Source organism: Salmo salar, chromosome 05 (genome assembly GCF_965601325.2).
Source record: "Salmo salar chromosome 05, fSalSal1, whole genome shotgun sequence".
NCBI lineage: Eukaryota > Metazoa > Chordata > Actinopteri > Salmoniformes > Salmonidae > Salmo > Salmo salar.
Genome location: NC_138295.1, coordinates 82,265,394 through 82,277,453, shown reverse-complemented (window position 1 = coordinate 82,277,453; position 12,060 = coordinate 82,265,394). Strand labels below are relative to the sequence as shown.

The following is a 12,060-nucleotide window of genomic DNA, read 5'->3' as shown; positions in this document are numbered from 1 at the left end:
AGCTGAGCCTTAGCTGACCAGTAGAGCCAGCCATAGTGTTGACCTGACACTGAGATACACTAAGCCTTAGCTGACCAGTAGAGCCAGTTATACTGTTGACCTGACACTGAGCTACACTCAGTCTTAGCTGACCAGTAGAGCCAGCTATACTGTTGACCTGACACTGAGTCTTAGCTGACCATTAGAGCCAGCTATAGTGTTGACCTGACACTGAGATACACTGAGCCTTAGCTGACCAGTAAAGCCAGCAATAGTGTTGACCTGACACTGAGACTTAGCTGACCAGTAGAGCCAGCTATAGTGTTGACCTGACACTGAGCTACACTGAGTCTTAGCTGACCAGTAGAGCCAGCTATAGTGTTGACCTGACACTGAGCTACACTGAGTCTTAGCTGACCAGTAGAGCCAGCTATAGTGTTGACCTGACACTGAGTCTTAGCTGACCAGTAGAGCCAGCTATAGTGTTGACCTGACACTGAGCCTTAGCTTACCAGTAGAGCCAGCTATAGTGTTGACCTGACACTGAGCTACACTGAGTCTTAGCTGACCAGTAGAGCCAGCTATAGTGTTGACCTGACACTGAGCCTTAGCTGACCAGTAGAGCCAGCTATAGTGTTGACCTGACACCGAGTCTTAGCTGACCAGTAGAGCCAGCTATAGTGTTGACCTGACACTGAGTCTTAGCTGACCAGTAGAGCCAGCTATAGTGTTGACCTGACACTGAGCTACACTGAGCCTTAGCTGACCAGTAGAGCCAGCTATAGTGTTGACCTGACACCGAGTCTTAGCTGACCAATAGAGCCAGCTATAGTGTTGACCTGACACTGAGCTACACTGAGTCTTAGCTGACCAGTAGAGCCAGCTATAGTGTTGACCTGACACTGAGCTACACTGAGTCTAAGCTGACCAGTAGAGCCAGCTATAGTGTTGACCTGACACTGAGATACACTGAGTCTTAGCTGACTAGAAGAGTCAGCTATAGTGTTGACCTGACACTGAGTCTTAGCTGACCAGTAGAGCCAGCTATAGTGTTGACCTGACACTGAGCTACACTGAGTCTTAGCTGACCAGTAGAGCCAGCTATAGTGTTGACCTGACACTGAGCCTAAGCTGAGCCTTAGCTGACCAGTAGAGCCAGATAGAGTGTTTAACTGACACTGAGCTACACTGAGTCTTAGCTGACCAGTAGAGCCACCTAGACTGTTGACCTGACACTGAGCTACACTGAGCCTTATTAGCTGACCAGTAGAGCCAGCTATAGTGTTGACCTGACACTGAGTCTTAGCTGACCAGTAGAGCCAGCTATAGTGTTGATCTGACACTGAGTCTTAGCTGACCAGCAGAGCCAGCTATAGTGTTGACTTGACACTGAGCTACACTGAGTCTTAGCTGACCAGTAGAGCCAGCTATAGTGTTGACCTGACACTGAGCTACACTGAGCCTTAGCTGACCAGTAGAGCCAGCTATCGTGTTGACCTGACACTGAGCTACACTGAGCCTTAGCTGACCAGTAGAGCCAGCTATAGTGTTGACCTGACACTGAGCTACACTGAGCCTTAGCTGACCATTAGAGCCAGCTATAGTGTTGACCTGACACCGAGTCTTAGCTGACCAGTAGAGCCAGCTATAGTGTTGACCTGACACTGAGACTTAGCTGACCAGTAGAGCCAGCTATAGTGTTGACCTGACACTGAGCTACACTGAGTCTTAGCTGACCAGTAGAGACAGCTATAGTGTTGACCTGACACTGAGCTACACTGAGTCTTAGCTGACCAGTAAAGCCATCTATAGTGTTGACCTGACACTGAGCTACACTGAGCCTTAGCTGACCAGTAAAGCCAGCTATACTGTTGACCTGACACCGAGTCTTAGCTGACCAGTAGAGCCAGCTATAGTGTTGACCTGACACTGAGTCTTAGCTGACCAGTAGAGCCAGCTATACTGTTGACCTGACACTGAGTCTTAGCTGACCAGTAGAGCCAGCTATAGTGTTGACCTGACACTGAGCTACACTGAGTCTTAGCTGACCAGTAGAGCCAGCTATAGTGTTGACCTGACACTGAGCTACACTGAGTCTTAGCTGACTAGTAGAGCCAGCTATAGTGTTGACCTGACACTGAGTCTTAGCTGACCAGTAGATCCAGCAATAGTGTTGACCTGACACTGAGCTACACTGAGTCTTAGCTGACCAGTAGAGACAGCTATAGTGTTGACCTGACACTGAGCCTAAGCTGAGCCTTAGCTGACCAGTAGAGCCAGCTATAGTGTTGACCTGACACTGAGCTACACTGAGCCTTAGCTGACCAGTAGAGCCAGCTATACTGTTGACCTGACACTGAGCTACACTGAGTCTTAGCTGACCAGTAGAGCCAGCTATAGTGTTGACCTGACACTGAGCTACACTGAGCCTTAGCTGACCAGTAGAGCCAGCTATACTGTTGACCTGACACTGAGCTACACTCAGTCTTAGCTGACCAGTAGAGCCAGCTATACTGTTGACCTGACACTGAGTCTTAGCTGACCATTAGAGCCAGCTATAGTGTTGACCTGACACTGAGCTACACTGAGCCTTAGCTGACCAGTAAAGCCAGCAATAGTGTTGACCTGACACTGAGACTTAGCTGACCAGTAGAGCCAGCTATAGTGTTGACCTGACACTGAGCTACACTGAGTCTTAGCTGACCAGTAGAGCCAGCTATAGTGTTGACCTGACACTGAGCTACACTGAGTCTTAGCTGACCAGTAGAGCCAGCTACTGTTGACCTGACACCGAGTCTTAGCTGACCAGTAGAGCCAGCTATAGTGTTGACCTGACACTGAGTCTTAGCTGACCAGTAGAGCCAGCTATAGTGTTGACCTGACACTGAGCCTTAGCTTACCAGTAGAGCCAGCTATAGTGTTGACCTGACACTGAGCTACACTGAGACTTAGCTGACCAGTAGAGCCAGCTATAGTGTTGACCTGACACTGAGCCTTAGCTGACCAGTAGAGCCAGCTATAGTGTTGACCTGACACCGAGTCTTAGCTGACCAGTAGAGCCAGCTATAGTGTTGACCTGACACTGAGTCTTAGCTGACCAGTAGAGCCAGCTATAGTGTTGAACTGACACTGAGCTACACTGAGCCTTAGCTGACCAGTAGAGCCAGCTATAGTGTTGACCTGACACCGAGTCTTAGCTGACCAGTAGAGCCAGCTATAGTGTTGACCTGACACTGAGCTACACTGAGTCTTAGCTGACCAGTAGAGCCAGCTATAGTGTTGACCTTACACTGAGCTACACTGAGTCTTAGCTGACTAGTAGAGCCAGCTATAGTGTTGACCTGACACTGAGCCTTAGCTGAGCCTTAGCTGACCAGTAGAGCCAGCCATAGTGTTGACCTGACACTGAGATACACTAAGCCTTAGCTGACCAGTAGAGCCAGTTATACTGTTGACCTGACACTGAGCTACACTGAGCCTTAGCTGACCAGTAGAGCCAGCTATACTGTTGACCTGACACCGAGTCTTAGCTGACCAGTAGAGCCAGCTATAGTGTTGACCTGACACTGAGTTTTTGCTGACCAGTAGAGCCAGCTATAGTGTTGACCTGACACTGAGCTACACTGAGCCTTAGCTGACCAGTAGAGCCAGCTATAGTGTTGACCTGACACCGAGTCTTAGCTGACCAGTAGAGCCAGCTATAGTGTTGACCTGACACTGAGTCTTAGCTGACCAGTAGAGCCAGCTATAGTGTTGACCTGACACTGAGCTACACTGAGTCTTAGCTGACCAGTAGAGCCAGCTATAGTGTTGACCTGACACTGAGCTACACTGAGTCTTAGCTGACTAGTAGAGCCAGCTATAGTGTTGACCTGACACTGAGTCTTAGCTGACCAGTAGAGCCAGCTATAGTGTTGACCTGACACTGAGCTACACTGAGTCTTAGCTGACCAGTAGAGCCAGCTATAGTGTTGACCTTACACTGAGCTACACTGAGTCTTAGCTGACTAGTAGAGCCAGCTATAGTGTTGACCTGACACTGAGCCTTAGCTGAGCCTTAGCTGACCAGTAGAGCCAGCCATAGTGTTGACCTGACACTGAGATACACTAAGCCTTAGCTGACCAGTAGAGCCAGTTATACTGTTGACCTGACACTGAGCTACACTCAGTCTTAGCTGACCAGTAGAGCCAGCTATAGTGTTGACCTGACACTGAGCCTTAGCTGACCAGTAGAGCCAGCTATAGTGTTGACCTGACACTGAGCCTTAGCTGACCAGTAGAGCCAGCTATAGTGTTGACCTGACACCGAGTCTTAGCTGACCAGTAGAGCCAGCTATAGTGTTGACCTGACACTGAGTCTTAGCTGACCAGTAGAGCCAGCTATAGTGTTGACCTGACACTGAGCTACACTGAGCCTTAGCTGACCAGTAGAGCCAGCTATAGTGTTGACCTGACACCGAGTCTTAGCTGACCAATAGAGCCAGCTATAGTGTTGACCTGACACTGAGCTACACTGAGTCTTAGCTGACCAGTAGAGCCAGCTATAGTGTTGACCTGACACTGAGCTACACTGAGTCTAAGCTGACCAGTAGAGCCAGCTATAGTGTTGACCTGACACTGAGCTACACTGAGTCTTAGCTGACTAGTAGAGTCAGCTATAGTGTTGACCTGACACTGAGTCTTAGCTGACCAGTAGAGCCAGCTATAGTGTTGACCTGACACTGAGCTACACTGAGTCTTAGCTGACCAGTAGAGCCAGCTATAGTGTTGACCTGACACTGAGCCTAAGCTGAGCCTTATTAGCTGACCAGTAGAGCCAGCTATAGTGTTGACCTGACACTGAGTCTTAGCTGACCAGTAGAGCCAGCTATAGTGTTGATCTGACACTGAGTCTTAGCTGACCAGCAGAGCCAGCTATAGTGTTGACTTGACACTGAGCTACACTGAGTCTTAGCTGACCAGTAGAGCCAGCTATAGTGTTGACCTGACACTGAGCTACACTGAGCCTTAGCTGACCAGTAGAGCCAGCTATCGTGTTGACCTGACACTGAGCTACACTGAGCCTTAGCTGACCAGTAGAGCCAGCTATAGTGTTGACCTGACACTGAGCTACACTGAGTCTAAGCTGACCAGTAGAGCCAGCTATAGTGTTGACCTGACACTGAGCTACACTGAGTCTTAGCCGACTAGTAGAGTCAGCTATAGTGTTGACCTGACACTGAGTCTTAGCTGACCAGTAGAGCCAGCTATAGTGTTGACCTGACACTGAGCTACACTGAGTCTTAGCTGACCAGTAGAGCCAGCTATAGTGTTGACCTGACACTGAGCCTAAGCTGAGCCTTAGCTGACCAGTAGAGCCAGATAGAGTGTTTAACTGACACTGAGCTACACTGAGTCTTAGCTGACCAGTAGAGCCACCTAGACTGTTGACCTGACACTGAGCTACACTGAGCCTTATTAGCTGACCAGTAGAGCCAGCTATAGTGTTGACCTGACACTGAGTCTTAGCTGACCAGTAGAGCCAGCTATAGTGTTGATCTGACACTGAGTCTTAGCTGACCAGCAGAGCCAGCTATAGTGTTGACTTGACACTGAGCTACACTGAGTCTTAGCTGACCAGTAGAGCCAGCTATAGTGTTGACCTGACACTGAGCTACACTGAGCCTTAGCTGACCAGTAGAGCCAGCTATCGTGTTGACCTGACACTGAGCTACACTGAGCCTTAGCTGACCAGTAGAGCCAGCTATAGTGTTGACCTGACACTGAGCTACACTGAGCCTTAGCTGACCATTAGAGCCAGCTATAGTGTTGACCTGACACCGAGTCTTAGCTGACCAGTAGAGCCAGCTATAGTGTTGACCTGACACTGAGACTTAGCTGACCAGTAGAGCCAGCTATAGTGTTGATCTGACACTGAGCTACACTGAGTCTTAGCTGACCAGTAGAGCCAGCTATAGTGTTGACCTGACACTGAGCTACACTGAGTCTTAGCTGACCAGTAGAGACAGCTATAGTGTTGACCTGACACTGAGCTACACTGAGTCTTAGCTGACCAGTAAAGCCATCTATAGTGTTGACCTGACACTGAGCTACACTGAGCCTTAGGTGACCAGTAAAGCCAGCTATACTGTTGACCTGACACTGAGACTTAGCTGACCAGTAGAGCCAGCTATAGTGTTGATCTGACACTGAGCTACACTGAGTCTTAGCTGACCAGTAGAGCCAGCTATAGTGTTGACCTGACACTGAGCTACACTGAGTCTTAGCTGACCAGTAGAGACAGCTATAGTGTTGACCTGACACTGAGCTACACTGAGTCTTAGCTGACCAGTAAAGCCATCTATAGTGTTGACCTGACACTGAGCTACACTGAGCCTTAGCTGACCAGTAAAGCCAGCTATACTGTTGACCTGACACCGAGTCTTAGCTGACCAGTAGAGCCAGCTATAGTGTTGACCTGACACTGAGTCTTAGCTGACCAGTAGAGCCAGCTATACTGTTGACCTGACACTGAGTCTTAGCTGACCAGTAGAGCCAGCTATAGTGTTGACCTGACACTGAGCTACACTGAGTCTTAGCTGACCAGTAGAGCCAGCTATAGTGTTGACCTGACACTGAGCTACACTGAGTCTTAGCTGACTAGTAGAGCCAGCTATAGTGTTGACCTGACACTGAGTCTTAGCTGACCAGTAGATCCAGCAATAGTGTTGACCTGACACTGAGCTACACTGAGTCTTAGCTGACCAGTAGAGACAGCTATAGTGTTGACCTGACACTGAGCCTTAGCTGAGCCTTAGCTGACCAGTAGAGCCAGCTATAGTGTTGACCTGACACTGAGCTACACTGAGCCTTAGCTGACCAGTAGAGCCAGCTATACTGTTGACCTGACACTGAGCTACACTGAGTCTTAGCTGACCAGTAGAGCCAGCTATAGTGTTGACCTGACACTGAGCTACACTGAGCCTTAGCTGACCAGTAGAGCCAGCTATACTGTTGACCTGACACTGAGCTACACTCAGTCTTAGCTGACCAGTAGAGCCAGCTATACTGTTGACCTGACACTGAGTCTTAGCTGACCATTAGAGCCAGCTATAGTGTTGACCTGACACTGAGCTACACTGAGCCTTAGCTGACCAGTAAAGCCAGCAATAGTGTTGACCTGACACTGAGACTTAGCTGACCAGTAGAGCCAGCTATAGTGTTGACCTGACACTGAGCTACACTGAGTCTTAGCTGACCAGTAGAGCCAGCTATAGTGTTGACCTGACACTGAGCTACACTGAGTCTTAGCTGACCAGTAGAGCCAGCTACTGTTGACCTGACACCGAGTCTTAGCTGACCAGTAGAGCCAGCTATAGTGTTGACCTGACACTGAGTCTTAGCTGACCAGTAGAGCCAGCTATAGTGTTGACCTGACACTGAGCCTTAGCTTACCAGTAGAGCCAGCTATAGTGTTGACCTGACACTGAGCTACACTGAGTCTTAGCTGACCAGTAGAGCCAGCTATAGTGTTGACCTGACACTGAGCCTTAGCTGACCAGTAGAGCCAGCTATAGTGTTGACCTGACACCGAGTCTTAGCTGACCAGTAGAGCCAGCTATAGTGTTGACCTGACACTGAGTCTTAGCTGACCAGTAGAGCCAGCTATAGTGTTGAACTGACACTGAGCTACACTGAGCCTTAGCTGACCAGTAGAGCCAGCTATAGTGTTGACCTGACACCGAGTCTTAGCTGACCAGTAGAGCCAGCTATAGTGTTGACCTGACACTGAGCTACACTGAGTCTTAGCTGACCAGTAGAGCCAGCTATAGTGTTGACCTGACACTGAGCTACACTGAGTCTAAGCTGACCAGTAGAGCCAGCTATAGTGTTGACCTGACACTGAGCTACACTGAGTCTTAGCTGACTAGTAGAGTCAGCTATAGTGTTGACCTGATACTGAGTCTTAGCTGACCAGTAGAGCCAGCTATAGTGTTGACCTGACACTGAGCTACACTGAGTCTTAGCTGACCAGTAGAGCCAGCTATAGTGTTGACCTGACACTGAGCCTAAGCTGAGCCTTAGCTGACCAGTAGAGCCAGATAGAGTGTTTAACTGACACTGAGCTACACTGAGTCTTAGCTGACCAGTAAAGCCAGCAATAGTGTTGACCTGACACTGAGACTTAGCTGACCAGTAGAGCCAGCTATAGTGTTGACCTGACACTGAGCTACACTGAGTCTTAGCTGACCAGTAGAGCCAGCTATAGTGTTGACCTGACACTGAGCTACACTGAGTCTTAGCTGACCAGTAGAGCCAGCTACTGTTGACCTGACACCGAGTCTTAGCTGACCAGTAGAGCCAGCTATAGTGTTGACCTGACACTGAGTCTTAGCTGACCAGTAGAGCCAGCTATAGTGTTGACCTGACACTGAGCCTTAGCTTACCAGTAGAGCCAGCTATAGTGTTGACCTGACACTGAGCTACACTGAGTCTTCGCTGACCAGTAGAGCCAGCTATAGTGTTGACCTGACACTGAGCCTTAGCTGATCAGTAGAGCCAGCTATAGTGTTGACCTGACACCGAGTCTTAGCTGACCAGTAGAGCCAGCTATAGTGTTGACCTGACACTGAGTCTTAGCTGACCAGTAGAGCCAGCTATAGTGTTGACCTGACACTGAGCTACACTGAGCCTTAGCTGACCAGTAGAGCCAGCTATAGTGTTGACCTGACACCGAGTCTTAGCTGACCAGTAGAGCCAGCTATAGTGTTGACCTGACACTGAGCTACACTGAGTCTTAGCTGACCAGTAGAGCCAGCTATAGTGTTGACCTGACACTGAGCTACACTGAGTCTAAGCTGACCAGTAGAGCCAGCTATACTGTTGACCTGACACTGAGCTACACTGAGTCTTAGCTGACCAGTAGAGCCAGCTATAGTGTTGACCTGACACTGAGTCTTAGCTGACCAGTAGAGACAGCTATACTGTTGACCTGACACTGAGCTACACTGAGTCTTAGCTGACCAGTAGAGCCAGCTATACTGTTGACCTGACACTGAGCTACACTGAGTCTTAGCTGACCAGTAGAGCCAGCTATAGTGTTGACCTGACACTGAGTCTTAGCTGACCAGTAGAGCCAGCTATACTGTTGACCTGACACTGAGCTACACTGAGCCTTATTAGCTGACCAGTAGAGCCAGCTATAGTGTTGACCTGACACTGAGTCTTAGCTGACCAGCAGAGCCAGCTATAGTGTTGACTCTGACACTGAGCTACACTGAGCCTTAGCTGACCAGTAAGAGCCAGCTATACGTGTTGACCTGACACCTGAGCCTTAGCTGACCATTAGAGCCAGCTATAGTGTTGACCTGACACTGAGCCTTAGCTGACCAGTAGAGCCAGCTATAGTGTTGACCTGACACTGAGTCTTAGCTGACCAGTAGAGCCAGCTATAGTGTTGACCTGACACTGAGCTACACTGAGTCTTAGCTGACCAGTAGAGCCAGCTATAGTGTTGACCTGACACTGAGCTACACTGAGTCTTAGCTGACCAGTAGAGCCAGCTATAGTGTTGACCTGACACTGAGTCTGGTAGCTGACCAGTAGAGCCAGCTATAGTGTTGACCTGACACTGAGCTACACTGAGTCTTAGCTGACCAGTAGAGACAGCTATAGTGTTGACCTGACACTGAGCTACACTGAGTCTTAGCTGACCAGTAGAGCCAGCTATAGTGTTGACCTGACACTGAGCTACACTGAGTCTTAGCTGACCAGTAGAGCCAGCTATACTGTTGACCTGACACTGAGCTACACTGAGTCTTAGCTGACCAGTAGAGCCAGCTATACTGTTGACCTGACACTGAGTCTTAGCTGACCAGTAGAGCCAGCTATAGTGTTGACCTGACACTGAGCTACACTGAGTCTTAGCTGACCAGTAGAGCCAGCTATAGTGTTGACCTGACACTGAGTCTTAGCTGACCAGTAGAGCCAGCTATAGTGTTGACCTGACACTGAGCTACACTGAGTCTTAGCTGACCAGTAGAGCCAGCTATACTGTTGACCTGACACTGAGTCTTAGCTGACTAGTAGAGCCAGCTATACTGTTGACCTGACACTGAGTCTTAGCTGACCAGTAGAGCCAGCAATAGTGTTGACCTGACACTGAGACTTAGCTGACCAGTAGAGCCAGCTATAGTGTTGACCTGACACTGAGCTACACTGAGTCTTAGCTGACCAGTAGAGCCAGCTATAGTGTTGACCTGACACTGAGCTACACTGAGTCTTAGCTGACCAGTAGAGCCAGCTACTGTTGACCTGACACCGAGTCTTAGCTGACCAGTAGAGCCAGCTATAGTGTTGACCTGACACTGAGTCTTAGCTGACCAGTAGAGCCAGCTATAGTGTTGACCTGACACTGAGCCTTAGCTTGACCAGTAGAGCCAGCTATAGTGTTGACCTGACACTGAGCTACACTGAGTCTTAGCTGACCAGTAGAGCCAGCTATAGTGTTGACCTGACACTGAGCCTTAGCTGACCAGTAGAGCCAGCTATAGTGTTGACCTGACACCGAGTCTTAGCTGACCAGTAGAGCCAGCTATAGTGTTGACCTGACACTGAGCTACACTGAGTCTTAGCTGACCAGTAGAGCCAGCTATAGTGTTGACCTGACACTGAGCTACACTGAGTCTTAGCTGACCAGTAGAGCCAGCTATAGTGTTGACCTGACACTGAGCTACACTGAGTCTTAGCTGACCAGTAGAGCCAGCTATAGTGTTGACCTGACACTGAGCTACACTGAGTCTTAGCTGACCAGTAGAGCCAGCTATAGTGTTGACCTGACACTGAGCTACACTGAGTCTTAGCTGACCAGTAGAGCCAGCTATAGTGTTGACCTGACACTGAGCTACACTGAGTCTTAGCTGACCAGTAGAGCCAGCTATAGTGTTGACCTGACACTGAGCTACACTGAGTCTTAGCTGACCAGTAGAGCCAGCTATAGTGTTGACCTGACACTGAGCTACACTGAGCCTTAGCTGACCAGTAGAGCCAGCTATAGTGTTGACCTGACACTGAGCTACACTGAGTCTTAGCTGACCAGTAGAGCCAGCTATAGTGTTGACCTGACACAGAGCTACACTGAGTCTTAGCTGACCAGTAGAGCCAGCTATAGTGTTGACCTGACACTGAGCCTTAGCTGACCAGTAGAGCCAGCTATAGTGTTGACCTGACACTGAGCTACACTGACCTGGAGGGCTCCCTGTTGGCTGGTACAGGTGTTATCACTTACACTGTCTGGAAGGTGCTGGGAGGGTGGAAACGACAGCCTCTCCAAAACAATACACATCATAAAACCATAGGTTAATAGGACTAATTGGCTCAACGCTATTTACTGGGCAGCAAATTAATCAGAATTGATTAACTTTCACAATCAGGAGGAAAATGGAAAATGACAGCAGAAGTAAGACAGACATGAACACTCCTAAATACTGTGATTAAATACTGGCTGTTGTTGTGTGTGAGCAGTTGAGTTAATTCATTTCAAAAGCCTCTGGTCTACCCTGCTGCATAAACTGTAATTACATCAACAGTATTCCAAGCTGCACTAGAAGATTGTTGCAGCTCCTTACCCAATTAGTGGAGTTGCTTAGAGATTCATTGAAATAAAAATTTTATGCAAAGACAATGCATGAATAAACACAAGGCTTTCCGGACTTCTGTTTGTCAAGGGAATTAATGAGGAAAATGTATAGCATTTTATAATTGGTGCAAAGGTGACGCAGTAAGTTTTATGCACTCAAAGACTTGTTTTCCCAAGTTACATTGGAAATGTACATGTAGATTAATTCAGGTCAAACTAAATTACCAATGGTAATCTCACAGAACCTTGAAGGCAGCGATGTACAGTACCTTCTTAAATCACTTTCACCGGCTCATTTTCCAATTGATTACCACTTCAGATAATGAAGGATGTGTAGCATTATTAAAGTAGAATGTTTCATTTCAGCCAAATTGTTCTCCTTCCATTCATTTGTGTCTATAGGAACTGTACAGGGAGGGAGGGCCTTGTTTGTGCATTAACAAACCTGCTGCTATTACGAAACA

The 12,060-nt window shown here is 48.4% G+C and overlaps 1 protein-coding gene across 1 annotated transcript in view; it reads right to left on the bottom strand.

The window, feature by feature from the left end:
• The window catches only part of LOC106605905 (serine/threonine-protein kinase ULK4), a 333,812-nt gene that overhangs the window by 230,643 nt on the left and 91,109 nt on the right, over positions 1-12,060 (bottom strand). The window lies entirely within an intron of this gene.